This window comes from Rousettus aegyptiacus, unplaced genomic scaffold (assembly GCF_014176215.1).
Source record: "Rousettus aegyptiacus isolate mRouAeg1 unplaced genomic scaffold, mRouAeg1.p scaffold_m13_p_3, whole genome shotgun sequence".
In the NCBI taxonomy this organism is placed as follows: Eukaryota; Metazoa; Chordata; class Mammalia; order Chiroptera; family Pteropodidae; genus Rousettus; species Rousettus aegyptiacus.
The window spans coordinates 128,298,362-128,314,287 of NW_023416306.1; the positions used below are offsets into that span (position 1 = coordinate 128,298,362).

General features: G+C 38.1%; 1 long non-coding RNA gene across 1 annotated transcript in view; it reads left to right on the top strand.

Annotated features, from left to right (window-relative positions):
- The first annotated feature begins 1,881 nt into the window (after nucleotides 1–1,881).
- The window catches only part of LOC118614982, a 36,135-nt gene continuing 22,090 nt past the window's right edge, over nucleotides 1,882–15,926 (top strand). The window contains exon 1 of the long non-coding RNA XR_004956226.1: nucleotides 1,882–1,927. This is a non-coding gene — a long non-coding RNA (uncharacterized LOC118614982). The remainder of the gene's footprint in view (nucleotides 1,928–15,926) is intronic.

The following is a 15,926-nucleotide window of genomic DNA, read 5'->3' on the forward strand; positions in this document are numbered from 1 at the left end:
CTTTATTTAAATTCTTCCAGTCTAACTATCTTTTATAATTACTTTTTTCCAAAACAGGATCCAATCTAGGTTTGGTATTGTAATTGGTGGTTATTTCTCTTAAATCTCTTTTAGTCTAGAGTATTTTTAACTTTTAAGTTTATTTATGACATTGACTTTTTTTGACATCGATTTTTTGAAAGATCAAACAGTTGTCTCATAGGCTGTTCTACATTCCTGATTAGTCTAAAAGTTTTGTCTTTGTGGATCTAATTTATTCTTCTCTTTCTTGTATTCTCTGTAAATCTGAAGTTAGGCCTAGAATCCTGATTAGATTCAAATTTACATTTTTTGGCAAATCTATTTCTTAGGTAGGGCTGTGTGTATTACATACTGATGGAGAGTCTATAATCGGTGATATGAGATTTGATCATTTGGTTAGCATGATCATTGCTGGATCTCTCCATTGTAACTATATGTTTTTCTTTTTTGCAAGTAATTTTGTAGTAAGTTATCTGTGCTTTAGTAATCTACTATGAATAACTTGTTCTTCAAAAACTTTTTGCCTTATGATTTTAGTATCCACTGGTGATTTTTGCCTAGTAGTATCTTTTTTACAAACTTTTTTTCTCCTTTATTGGTCAAAATTAGTCTCTGTCACTTGTAACTAAGAACTCTGACTTAGTAAGCCACCTCCTATTAGTAAGAAACAGCATGGAATCAGAAAACCGGAGAGCTAATATTGGCTCATTAACTGGCTGTGTCACTTTGAGTAAGTGCTTGGTCCTGCACGTAGCTCTGATAGAACCAGTCCCAGTACATTGTCCTGAATACTGCCAACCTTTACTTCTCTCCACTGAGTTCCATGACTCGTCCCATTTATGTCCTTCTTTTCTCTGCTTCACATTCACATTCAGGGAGTGGTGGGGCAGTGGGAAATGGGAAAGGGAACAGACAGGATAAGGGTTGAGGAATTTCACTACACACTGTCAAGGCTGGCCAAGACAAGCCTGAGAAATCTGACTGTTCCAGTTCTCAGGCATTGGCTGCCTCATGGATTCAAAGAACTATGCAATACAAGCTTTCTCTTTAGAGAACTCACAGCCTGGTGGACTACAATGCAGGTGGTGGTTTTTGTTGGATGCCTCCATGTTGGATTTCTCATTTCCAATCCAACGTGTCTTCTCTATTTCCCTGTGAGCTCCTTGAGGGAAATAAAGCACTGCTATATAGTGGGCACATTCAATGCTATTGAGTGGATAATGAATAAATACCAGCTCTTTTATAGATACAATCATCCATAAATTTACACCTTTTTTTGACCCAAAAGGTAATGCTTTCATGAGGTGGTACACCAAGTGGTCAACTCAGTTGCTCAAGTTTCTAATTAGTCAGTGGCAGAGGCAGAAGCATGTTTCCAACTACTGGATCATTTCTCTCTATCATAACTAAGTTCTTTGAGAAACCATCATCTAGAATTGGCTTGAAGGAGCATACACCAGGCACAGCCCATTTAGAGCTTGGGATCTTCACTCAGACCATTATCCACATGAAGCATTTCTCACACTTTAGTCATCTCTCATCTCTGAGCCATCATCCCATAGCTGGACCAATGAACAGCAGGGCCTCCAGGCCTCATTGGCTGGGTAGAGGTGACCCAGAAGGTCCCGCGCCTGATTGCCAATTCCCGTAGATGCCCTCAGTTTTTAGTGTAATTGATGTGTCATAGGCTTCATCCTGTGATTTGTTATGGCCTCACTGATTAACTAGGGTAGGGGGTGGGTTGACAGAGCCCAATGTTTTTCTGCTGTTCTCTTTGGCAGGAATGTTTGTTCAGCAAACAAGAAGGATGAAAGCACAGAGACTCTGCCTCCCCTTGTGTCTTCCCTCCCTTTTGAGCATCACAGAATCAGCCACGGCTGGATTTACCTGGCAGGGGCTTGACAAGGTGGGTCCCATCACAACTGGTTCCTATAATTTCATAGAGTATTTGTAATGGCCTCCTTCAGTCTTATAAGTAACTGGAGACTTAGGAGGATTTACAAAAAGTTACTGATGGGCTCTCCTAGACAAATAAAACAAAATGAAACAAAATGCAACCTGTTGGCAAAATGAATCAATGGTGATCAAAGAACAGTTTTCTCTGGAGGTATGTATTGACAGGGAAGGGTCAGGAATAAACCTGTGATGGTAGAAAGGTTTTATATCTTGAGTTGGATGGGGGTTACATGCATATATGTTCATGTGTGTGTGAATGTGTATATGACAATTCACTGAGATGTATACTTAAGATTTATGTACTTTACTCTGCATATGCTATAACCTTATTAAATTTCTTCTTCTTGAAATATAGCCTGTTATAATGGAAAGAACAATGTATTCAGGGCCACCTTTTTCTCATTGTTCACATCTTGGCTGTCTTTACCTTTTCATTGAAGCCTTCATTGACCATAGAATCTGCCCTCTCCTCTACACTCTATCCAATTACCTGGTTAATTTTCTTCATTGCACTTATCATCATCTGAATATAGCTTATTTATTAATGTTCTTGTTGGCTATTTCTCACCACTAGAATATAAATCCTGTGATGGCAGTTCTTTTGATTGTCTTGTTTCCTGAAGAATCCCCAGGAGGAAATACATGTTGATTGTCTGACTGACTGGGGCAGAGATACTGAAGCTGATATTAGGGCTCTGTTTTAAAATAAATGTTACCAAAATAACATCAGGAAACCAAACGGCGCTCATGGTAAAAAAAAAAAAAAAAAAAAAAAAAAAAAAAAGCAAGACTGTGGCCAGAGCATTTACCAGGCCAAAGTCCAACATGCATGCTAGAAAACCAAGTCATGGTCAAAATCAAGCATGAGTGGTCATCAGGCCAGCTGGTGACTCAGATGTGCTGGGCCCACAGTGCATACTCCAGCCAGCAAATAGTCATCTGGGCAGATCAGTTTAGGGTTTTGAACCTACTTCTTGAGATTAGAATAAACCAGTGGTTCTCACTCAGGGCAATTTTGCTTTCCAGGGGATATCTGGCAATATCCAGCGACATTTTTAGTTGTCACCATTATGGGGAGGAGGACTACTGGCATCTGGTAGGTAGAGCCCAGAGGTGCTGCCAGACATTCTGCACTTCATGGGACAGATATCACCTCTGCTCCCCAACAAGGAATTATCTAAATATCAATAGTGACCAGCTTGAAAAACCCTGAAACAGAAGAAAAGCAGACCCTAACTGAAGTGGGGAGAGGTTGGGATTTCTGCTTTGAAAATGTGCAAACACTATGCTCTTTCGCTCTAGGAGGCAAAGGCCCCAGATTTTTCAGAAGGGGAGAAAAATTCTAGTGACAAGCATTCTGGGTATATTTTATTTTATCGTATATTCTGTTTAATGGATATCTCTTTCTCCACAAGCATAGACTGACCAGTATATAAATGTATTTTACAGTGGTATTCTGGAATTTAGAACATAAAGCTAGTTTGAATTTTCCTTACTGGATGAGCTCCTACTTACTGGCAGCTCTGTCTGACAACCAGTCATTCTTGGGCTCCAGGCCAATTTCTTTAATGAATCTCTCTAATTTAATTCATATTTTCCCACCTTTCTATTAAGTACCACCCAGGCTCATCAGGTCTGATATTTGAACCAAATATATTTAATGACTGTCCCTTCATTAAACATTGCAAGCTTTGTAAGGCCCTGGCAGACAGTTGCTCCATTCGATAACCTAGCACCCCAGCAAAGTCAATAGTCAGTGCCAAGTTCATCCCTCTGCTTCTCATCTTACAGCTGGAGATGGAGCCTCCTGGGCCAGACAGGCTTTATCACTGGGGAAACATAAGTTTTCCAGGCCAATGGATTCAGCGCTCTAGCTATATCTCATGCTTTGACACTAGATGTCAGCGAAGGGTAATTGTTGTCTCAATTTAGAGGCCAGCTCAGGTAGCTGCTGGCACCCTTGGTTCATGTTTTATAGCAAAGGTGAAGTATGGCTCCGTTCCCACCGCACACATATATTACAATAAAAAGGAATATCCGCGCCTAGTGTTTTTAAAGGCTAGTCATAAAAGATGAATAACGAGGCAGTTTAAAGCTAAAAGACAGCTGCCAAGCTCAATGGCCATGATGGATGCGGAACACCCAGTGTGAAGAAAACCCGTTCCTCCGAGATCACCATCCAAAAAATTAATTACTACAATTCAGCATCTTTAAATGTGCCACTTAATATACTGCTACCATAATTAAATTTCCAGCCCTGTGACCTTGAGACCATTTCCTGAGATAATAAATGAGATCAAGGTTTAATCGATGCGGATGGAAGTAGAAACTGTCCAAGGATGCAAAGAGCCTCCGTGCTGTGAGTCAAGGTTGGGGTGGGGGTGGTTGGGGGGCAGGGGCTATGCTGTGGAGGTGGAGCAAAGCTCTGCCAGTGTCGAGTCGTCCTGTGACAGGAGTGTCTCCTAAACTTTCTACATTTGCCAACCAGGACAGTGAAACAGTCTTGAATTGGGAGCCAAGTGGCTAGAGTTCAGGTCAGATCTGTGTTGCTAAAATTCTGTTTGGTCTCAGATGAGTTACTTCTCCCTGGGTTTGGAGGGTGTTCTCTGTAGAAAGAAGGGCTAGACAACATGCTCCACAGTTCTTTGTAGCCCTAGTGTTTTGTAATTTTTGTTGTTGTTATTAAGCTGTATGGGAGAAGCTTGTTAGCTGCATCTTTCCCTCTCAGCAAGAGCATCTCTCTGCTAACTAAGAGTTTTCTCAGTTCCTTGCCAAGGGAAGGTTTTTGTAAAGAATCTGGTTGAAATGAAAGCGAAAGGCAGGTTTAAAGAGCAGGGCTACATGCAGTCCAAGAGCTGCAAGTAGAAGGAAGGGCAAGTTATCTGAACCCTGCGCTTTGGGCCTGGGATAGAGTGGTACCCCATTCTGCTTCAATTAAAAACTATTGAATACCAACTAGACACTAGGAACTGTGCTAGAGGCTGGTCCTTGTCCTCGATTTGCTCATAGTATTTTAGGGAAATGTGAAGAAATAATTTCACAACCATGTCACAGAATAATAATACAGATGGGTATAAGGTATTGCTGGTCTGGGTGGGGACTTAATAGCTTTGCCCTGTTTGAGTCCCTCGTTTCCAGCAGCCTTTTCAAATATCTGTCAGTTGACTAGTCTTGTAACAGTGCCCCCTCTCCAATATAAACATGGAAACCACAGGCCTTAACTCATTATAGCCCAAGAAGGGTTTATATACTATGACATGCTGGTATTCTGATAGGAATGATTTACTAAAAAGGAAAATATTGGTGTTACAGACACTTTACTTGAACAATATTTTTGAGTTGGAGAGACTCAACTAAGTACAAAGGAGAGGTTAGCCTAAGATGGAAACAAGGACATTTCATCCAGAGTGTGTTAGTTATCTATGATTACATAATGAATTGTCCCCAAATTTAGCAGCTTAAACAACAAGAAAATACACATTCATAATCTCACATAATTTCCATCAGTCAGGAATTTAGCATCATCTAAACTGGGTGGTTCTGGCTCCAAGTCTCTCATAAGGTTGTTGTCAAGATGTTGGCCAAGGCCAAGGTTATCTGAAGGTTTGACTGGGGGCTGAAGCTTTGCTTCCACGATGACTTGTTCACATGATAGGCAAGTTTGTGTTGCCAGTGGCAGGAAGTCTCAGTTCCTCAGCAGATGGACCTCTCCATAAGGCTGCTTGAGTGTACTCATAACATGGCAGTTTTCCCCAGAACAAGTGATCTGAGAAAGAACAAGGCAGATGCCTAAACAATTTTATAACCTAGTGTTGTAAGCCACACACCTTCAATATCTCTACATTTTACTTGTTAGAAGTGAGTCATTAAGTCCTACTCAAGGGGAGGGATTTAGGTTCCACTTTTTGAAAATTCTCTAAATGTCAAAAAGTTTGTGGATATACTTTTAAACCACCACATATAGTAACAGGAAGGAAGTTGGTGGATGTGGGTACAGATGCCATCAGGCTGATGGATGTGATGGGAACCAGTGGGTGTTCTTTTCTGAGTATTGCTCTGTTGTTAATGAAATAAGAAACAATGCCATCAGCCAATAGCGGGCACGGGGAGAAGGTGTTGGAAGTTCAAAGAACTCTCTGTGAACTAATTTGTTTCTCCTGGGACTTAGTCTCTTCCTGGGCACATTCCTATTGGTTACTACTTCCTTTTTTAATTCTTTCTCATTGATTTTCCTCTCATAGTTAGTAGGCTCTTGAAGTTGCTCTCACTTGCATTTTCTATAGCTCCAAAGAGTTTTAATCCTTGCTTAATTAATCTGATGTTGATTTTTGCAAGTCAACCTAGCAGTTCTTACATAATAGAGATTTTAGTATATCTCAACAAATCATATTTATGTGCAGTCATTCTCTTCCCAACCAAGTGTAACATACATACATGTTGAGGAGGGGGCTTGCTCCCTCCAAGTCAGTATGGGAGAGTGAATGGACAAGTAGGACTTCCAGGTGAACTAAGGTACTGTCATCAGTCCTATTTTACAGATGAGATATCTGAGGCTTAGAGAGTTTAGATTACTTACCTAAGGTCACAGCTCGCACAGGGCCCAAACTCAAAACTCGGTCCCAACACATCTCTAGAGACTTAAGGAGAGACTTAAGATAGTCATATCTAAACTTCCCCACCTCCTTACTTCTTAACATGTTTTCTCCCTTCTACATTTGGTTAAAAAACTCTCATGATTTTTCTCACTCTTCTTTTGTTTTTAAATAACTAAACTACTGTTTTCTGTAGTAGAAAGGACAAAGGAACAAGCGATCAGTACTCGCCTTGACTGGTGCTCAACTTTCTCTTTTTCATCCTCATTGCCATGTCTCACAGCTACAGTCATCAAAACTATTTCCAAACCTGTGGGACATGATAAAGAGCATACTCTGAAACTTGAAGGAAGAGGAGAAACAAAGTGTAAATCTTACCTTTCAGACACACACTCGATTCAACAAATGTTTGCTGATCTCTAGCCCATGCCAGGTAAATAAGGAATTGTAAAAAACTCATTAGGGTTGAGTGCAGATAGTCATATAAGTGGCTGTGACACAATGAAAACCAGTGTTTACATCTCACACATCTCTCTTCCCATGCAGTATTCTGTCTCTCGTGCACAAAATTCCACAGACAAGCTTATTCAAAGCATGATTCATCTTTAAACAGGAAGAACTTGTGAAGGAGGAAACAAACAAAATTGGGTTCCAAATTATTTGCTAGTAAATTCTTTGCAACTGTGACTGTATTTACTTCTCTTTAGTAAATAAGGGTAAGATGTAGAAAGATTAATGAAGAATGCCAACCACAGGATACTGCCTTCTCCAACATCTTTAAAAAAATAAAACTATGAGGGAAAAAGTTATGCAAGTAAAAGATTATAAAAGTGTCTTATCAAGGAATAAAACACATCTACACCAAGGAATTCTATTACTTTATAGTCATACCTGTTGAACCTTGGGAGCTGATTCTATAAGCCTTAAACTCCATGCCTCCTAAAATAAAATAAACAAAAACCTGAGTTTTTGTTTGAGATAAGCAGAAAGATGGGTGAGAAAGGAAGTTTCCAAATGCTGTCCCCAAACTCTGAGTCATCTTGTTAAGCAGATCATGAATAGGTAAGATGACTGATGGGTAGGCAAAAGTGGAGCGCAATCTAGCTAGAAGCTCAGTACATGGAAAGGCCCAAACCCAGATGTCATGAACTAGTCTCATTTTAAAATTTTGACTTGTTCAGTTACAGGATTCCAGCAGTTAAATTAAGTCAATCAGGAAAAACCCTGAAGGATCCAAGTACATTGCTGTAGTGACACTGAACAACCTCTAGGAACATATTCTTTTCCCATTTGCTGCTCAGGTAGCCTGTGCTGTCAGCAGAAACCCCAAGATGGCATTCTTGCCTTATTTTTCTAAATGACTTCTTGGGCTCACAAACAAAACAAAACCCTCTGAAAACCTCAGAAGATTGGGTGACTTGATTTGGTGGGAGTGGGGGTGGAGAAGAAGGAGAAAGTGACATTCTTTCTATTACTGAGTGACTGGTGCTTTCTGGGTGGGTGGCCAAGGCAGTTGTCTACTGGATATTTTAGGTAGGCTACAGAAAAAGATCCTTGCTTGCAATGATCTCTGCCTGCTGGTCATCCATGCTGCATGCGATGGGATTTTCAGATCTTTTTACTTATTATCACTGAGGTTGTAGGTCCCGTCCTTGACATCTTTAAGCAGCAGCACAATAAGCCATGATCAGCCACAGATAAGAAAACTGGGTGTGTTATCTATTTAGCAGGGACCTGAAGGAAGAGGATATAGAAAATGTAAACTTTGGCTGCTCCACAGATTGAGGGGAAATAATCATTGCTAATCTTTTAAGTCCATTTTCTAGTTTAGAGCTTCTGTTCACTTATCTCATTTTAATCTTCCTAACCATCCTGTGTGATGTAGCCATATTACTATTTCCATTTTATACAAGATAAAATGCAGTTTCGGAAGATGCTCTGAATTGTCTAGAATAACACAAAATGGTTAGACCACAGGGATGACATTGGAGAGAGTCAGAATGAAAGTCTCTGTCTTGTGAGCATGTGGCTCTTCCCTCCTAGGCAGCTGCTTCCCACGGATATTTAAACGTATTCAAACCTCTGCCATCACTTGCTCTGTTAAGTCCGATGTACGTGTTTCGATCTCAATTCTCTTGATCTCTTGGCAGAAATTGACGCCAGTGATCATTTTCTCTTTCTTAAAAACACTTTCCTCCTAATTCTGAGATATATACTTCAATTTCCTGGTTTTTGTTCTAGTTTCTAGTTACCCTATTTCAGTCTCGCACGCACGCAGGCTTGTTTGGCTCTACCCAATCACCACCGGGAGAAGTCCCTCCTGGTTCTCTCCTAGCTGTTACATTTTTTCCCTTACTTCACTCCATACATCTTCATTGTTTTAATTATCAGTGACTTGCAAATTTAAATCTCTGGCCCAGATCTCTGCTCTGAGCTCCAGGCCTAGACAGGCACCTACTCAACATCTCCACTTGGCTATCTCAAAGGTACCTCAAATTCAGCATGTCCAACACCCAGACTCAAACTGGGTCCTTTCACATTTTCTAACTAGATGAATAGTGCTGGCATCAGAAATGTTGTTTGAGTCAGAGGTCTCAGACTCATCCTTGACCCTCTTTACTTCTTTCTCTTTTATAACCATTCTATCACCAGTTCGTCTCAATTTTATCTAAGTTTTGTCTACTTTTCACCTTTGCCACTGCTGCTACACTAAATCTAAGCCACCACCATGTCTTGTGCAGACTTCCCACTATTCTTTCTATACCACTCTGGATTCTTATTAATCTCCACAATAAAGTTAGATTAATTTTTTCAAATGTAAATCTGGTCATGTTCATCATTTGTTAATATGTGTCTGGCAAACAGTCACGGGGATTTAAAGTAAAGCATAGGGAATATAATCCACAATATGGTAATAACTATGTATAATGCCAGGTGGGTACTAGACTAGTCAGGGGGAGCACTTCATAAATTATGCAGATGACTATGCTAGATACCTGAAACTAATATAAAGTAATACTGAATGTCAACTGTAAAAAAAAAAAATGTGTCAGTGGCTCTCTATTGCTTTTGTGATAAGGACCAAAATTAGCACACTTTATAAAGTTCTGTATGGTTTGGGCCCTGACAATCTTCCTAGCCTCCTCTTAGACCAATTCAGCCCCTGTCTCCAACCACAACTTGATATAGGTATTTCAATTCTATTCATTTTCTCTTCCTCCCAGGCCCCCACCTGTACTTTTTCATCTCTCAGATCAAGGGTCATCTTCTCTGGGGAGGCTTCTCTGACTCCCTCTTCTCTCTCATTCTAAATCAAGTTCTTTTCATATTTCCTTTCAAAGAATGGTTACCACCCTTCAGAGTGCTTATCTCAGTTTGTCACTATGCATTCCTTGACATAATTATTTGATTAGTGTATGTCTTTTCCCATTATATTCTAGGCCTGGTTTCTAGTCACCCTTTTGATACTAACTACAAATGCAGGGCCTGGCATACAATAAGTCCTCAGCAAATATTTGTTGAGAGAGTAAATAATTAAAAAGGAATAGAATACCAACTTTATCTATTTTATTATTTCACCTACTTCCAACCATGCTATAGCTTTTCAGAGAGGGCTAATATTATCTATTTCATACTTCAGGGGTCTTAAGGAATAATTTCCAATTTAGTTATTTTTTAATATCAACAAGTTCCATAGTTGTTTTTACACATAAAAAACCGTAGACACAAACATCTGGAACTCATATTTCTCTTAAGTAGACATCCAGATAGAGTCGTAAGTTAACAAATTAAGTTTTGTTGTCAAGAAAAAGAGAAAATGTCATAAGAAGAGCCTCTTTTTGAAGGAAATGAATTTTCTTGCCCAAATCTCCTTGCCCAAATCAAAGGGGAGCTGATCAATGCCAGTTGCTAAGAAGTTTTATGAAAATTTCCTTGTTAATATGTAACGATTGGAGAGGACTGAAAAGAAGAAAGCTGAATTACAGTAGGAAAACAGTCAAATTAGATGGGGCTAAAAGTATCTGAGACTCCTCTACCTCAGAATATTATCATGGTGATCAAATTAAAATGTTATAATGACATAAAAGCATAAAACATCTTATTAATTTTTCTGGGGTCAATCTGATGAAAAGCTTTTAAAACTAAAGCAGCTTAAATTAGTAAGTATATTCTTTACATTAAATCAAATAATTGCTAAAGCCAATACTTGCACTTAAAAAATGACATGGTTCCTCTGAAATTTGTAGTTAAGAAAATGTGACATTTCAGTGAACTGTAATTTTTATTACGAACATATACATGGTGTTTTCTCCAAAAGTACCTTATGGTTATGTTTATACACACCAACTTCCATTTAACATATTCTAGCTACTTGTCAGTAACTGGATATTTTAAAGAATTTACCATTTTGGTTGAATTCAACAACGGATTGGTGGGTTATTTCCTAAACAAATTTATCTTGGTAAAAATACAACTGATCTCTTTTAAAGCCCTGAAATACATACAGAAATTAATAAACACTTATAAACATATAAACCAATGATGGATAATTTGTCTTTTGCATTTACTTGTCATTCTAACATAGACTTTTTAAGTATTCTAAATCCTTCAGAATTTTATCCTTGATTAGCAATAACTAATCCAGAAATTTAGAAATACATTTTTAAAATGTATTTAGAAAACTAAATTATTACTTTTTTCCTTAAATATTAAGCAGCTCTAAATTTTGATTCATCTTCAAGACAAGTTGAAGACAAACACAAATCTCAGAAGTGTATTTTTAAAGGTAGAGTTTTTTCTTCAGTCTAATTTAGGATCTCTGAGATAAATAAGGTATTTTACATATACTGCTAGGAATAATTGATAGTTCAAGCTTCTGTGTGTTATACTTGTTAAAATATTTGCATTCGAAAGCAAAGTCAGAGTTGTAGCTCAAGGCTATATGTATATCTTTCCTAAGGAACGGAAGACATAAATAGTATTTTAAATTGTAATTGTTTTGAAATCATAAATTTAAAGACACAGATCTGCATTTTTAAAAAAGAGGAAATTGTCTTCTTCATTCGAGCTTTTTTTCAAGGAGTGTGTGTATGTACTAAACACTATAGTGGGTATTTGATATAAGGGTAAGTTTTACTGCCTGTCCTTAAGAAACTTGGAGTCTAGTGTGAAGGCATTGACTATAATCAGGCAATTGCAAAGCAGTGTGAGCAGTACTGTAATTGTGATAAGTACTGGCATAGTGGGAGCAAGCAAGAAGAGATCCCACTGGCTATTAGTGAGATATTCGCTGAGATTCTAGGTCTTCTCTTTGTCACAAGGTAGGATTACATTTCTTCACCTCTTTATGTCAGGCATGACAACTTTGGCTAATAAAATATGGGTGGAAATAAAACAAGTCATATCTGGGTGGAAGGTCTTTTTCCTTCTTGGCAACTGACAGTAAGTACTCCATATGGTGGAGATCCTTTGGGCTTAGATTTTGAGGGAGGATGATATGGAACAGAGATCCCAGTTAACCGCTATGAGCATATAGTGTACATCAGAAATAAACCTTAATTTTTCTTTAAACCACTGAGATTTGGAGGATGTTTGTTATCGTAGCACAGCCTAACCTATATAGACTACTACATGCTTTACTCCAGACTGAGCAAATAAGAAAAGTTTCCCAGTGTGCACAAAGCTAAGCTAAGACCTGAAAGATGAATAAGAGTTGTCCAGGTAAAGAATTATGTTTGGGGAATTTTTTTTCTTTTACTAATGGAAGGTAGCAGTAAAACAGAAAAATTGAAGATTATTAGAGAAAGGTTTATAATAATTGCTTATCAAGGATAAATTTCCAAAAGATTTCTAACAGGTTTATTTGGGCTCTTGACACAGAAAGGAGAAATGAAGAATAAAATTGTTGTCTACCAAAATCATGGGAACTGTTCTTTATGTAAAGTACAAAGTAGCTCACCTCTTTCCAGAAGGGGTATTTATATTTTTTACTCACTTTTATCCTTGCCTTAGTTTGTACTTACTTCTTTACATGTAGACTCTAACAAATTTTTCAGCTTGTCCAAGTTAGTTATGTCAATATCTTTGCATGTCTACTAGATTGTATGCTCCTTAAATCCAGAGCCCATGTCATTTTCATTTTTATGCATTGAAGGCACTCAAATTCCTATTAAGAGAGCTGCCATTATTGTAGGAATCTAAAAGTAGACCACAAAAATCACATGATATCATTTATATGTGGGACATAAATCTAAAAGCAACATATGAACAAGACAAACAAACAGAGACTCATGGACAAGGACTATGGACTAGTGGTTACCAGAGGGTAAGGGGTGAGGGAGGAGCGGGGAGGTAGATGGGGTAAAGGGGATCAAATATATGGTAGCTGAAGTAAACCGGACTTTGGGTGGTGAACACAGAATAGAATATATAGATGTCAAATTATAATGAACTTCTGAAAATTATGTAATTGTATTAACCAATTTTACCCCAATAAACTTTAAAAATAAAAGTAGATCACAGCCTTAGCTAGCTTTTGAATAACTGCTTTAAAATGGAGACAAATCTCAGTGCACAGCTGGGGCTATATCCATTTAAAAATGCTCCAAAACAAGTTGGGGTCTTTTGATGACAGTGAAGGCTGTGAACTCATGGAATTTGCTGCTTAAGACCTAGATTGTAGGGCCACCTCTTCCTGCTTTGTGAGCCTTTGGGTTTAACTTTTGCAGTCTTGGTTTCTTAACTTGTGAACTACATGGAATGCCGGACCTACTCACCTCTTACGAATATTGCGAGACAACTCTGAGAACAGTAAAGTGCTGTACAAATGTGATGTGTTCTTCATGCTACTGTTAGCAGCATGATTCTTAGCTCATTAGAGAAAGTAGGTGTTATGCAAAACCTGTGCAGTAGGTTAGACCTGGGTTTGAATTCTTTCTTTGTCACTTAATAGTTGCATAATCTTGGTCAAGTAACAAAATCCCAACATATCACCAATTTCTCAATGATTTAAACTAGAATATTTTTCTTATACAAATATTCTTAAAGAAGAAGCCTGGCATATTAGAAGGCCGTTGAGCTTTGAAATTGTACAGATAGAACTCAAATCCCATCTCTACCACTTACTTATTAGATATGTGACCTTAGGTAAGTTAATTTACATCCTAGAGCCTCAATTTCCAGGTATCTAATGGAGAGGTATTGATTATCCAGTTTCCCAAAGATAAGAGACAACTTGAAGTAGAAAGTGCTGGCTAATACGCCTTTGAAATGTTAACTTAGTTGTTTACCACAGAGCAAACTTCATCCCTAAAAATTCTGCATCCAAGCTATTCATGGAAAAGGCCCAGTAACACTCAGCCTAAGTGGCCCTTCTATTATCTCAACATAGAAAAAAATGATTAAATAAACTTAAACCTAAACCTTGGGTCAATTTGTGACTCACCAGACCAGACAAGATTTCCCATTCACCTGGAATGAGACCCCCATATTTTCTTTTCCTCTTCCTTTTTAGGAGAAAATAAGAGATATGGGTCACATTCTGATAAGGAGCATAACACTATATTGTCAACACAGTCAAATTTTCGGCTCTTTTCTCAAGTATGCCATCTTGGCCCAATCAAATTGCTCACTGTGGTCATTGTCACGGTTCATCCAGCTGGTGGCTGGATTAACAGACAATTGGATAAAGAAATTATAGTTCATATATACAATGGAATATTATTCAGCCATTTAAAAAATGAAATCCTACCATTTGAAATGACATAGATGGACCTAGCGGTTATGCTGAGTGAAATAAGTAAGACAGAGAAAGATAAATACCACATGATTTCACCTATATGTGGAATCTAAGGAACAAAAAGAACAAACTAATCAAAAACAGACTCATAAATATAGTGAACAACGTGGTGACAGACAGAGGGGAGGGGGTTGGGGGCTGAGAGAACGGGGTGAAAGGTTAAAGAAGTACAAAATAGTGTTGATAGTTGGTCACAGGGATGGGCGGCATGGCAGAGGAAATGCAGTTAGCATTAATATGATAGCTAGGTGGAGGGCCAGGGGAGGGAGGGAGCAATGCGGGGGGCGGGGTCGTTTTATGAACAATATAGATGTCTAACCAAAGTAAATAATGCCTGACAAATAGAGCCAAATACAGCCATTTTTTAGAACTTACTGGGGAAACCCCCTCCCAAATCTCTTCCCTAAAATTCTTAAACTACACGAGATGTTCAGTTAAAAAAACACCAATGTCTCTGCCCTACCACACGTACACTACTGCAGATATAATAAACATATTATTCACTTTCTAATAAAGGATCTCCAGATTTTGAGAGTTGTGTAAAATCATGTAGCTATGCCATTGCAAAAATGTAAAATAACCTTCATTTTCTGTAACTATTGGTTTTGGCTGATAGAAGTCCTGCATACAGTCATATTTCAGAGAAATTACCATGCCTTAATGAGAACTTTAGGTTGAAGGAAGACATTTCAGTCAAATGATAGTGAAATTGATATGATCAAAATGAAATATGTGGCATATTTATCTAATCAGCTGGAGCTGCAATCTCTAACCATAGTCATTTACAGCTCAATCAACTCATCTAGTCATTATCAGCTAATGATACAATGAGTGATTACCCCCACATTGAGATAATAAGTGAGTTCATAAAAATCAGCACTTCTATTATAAAGTGACAGGTAGGCCTGAAAATAAGGTCTTCGAATGCGGTTAGCGCCTGGCTTACCTGACAAAAATTTAATAGGAAAAAAATGGAACTGCGTAGTTATAAGATGAGCTCCAACCCTTTTGAAAAGCAACATAGTAATTTGTATCAAGAATCATTAAGATGTTCACACCTTGGCACCATGTAATTTCTTTCTTTATTTTAGTTTGAAACTATTCAATTGTCAAAAATTCTAACTGGTGTACAAAGAACTTTTAATACCGTTTGAGAGTAAGTTGCTGATATGAAATGCTTATTATCCTAGAATATTTTAGGGTGAATTTCCTACAAATAAATACATTCTCCTACATAACCACACTACAACCATCAAAACTGGGAAATTAATATTGACACATTACTACCATCTAGTCCTCACACTCTATTCAAGTTTTGTCCAATAATGTCTTTATAGTAAAAGGATCCAGTTCAGAATTACATGTTGCTTTTAGTTGTCATGGCTTTTTAGTCTCCTTCAGTATAGAACTGTTCTCCCTTCTTCCCTTGCTTTTCATGGTTATGCCACTTTTGAAGATTGCAGACCAATTATTTAATAGATGGTACCTCAGTTTGGATTAGTCTGATGTTCCCCTAAGATTTGATTCAGGTTTATGACTTTACTAAGAACAACACAGAA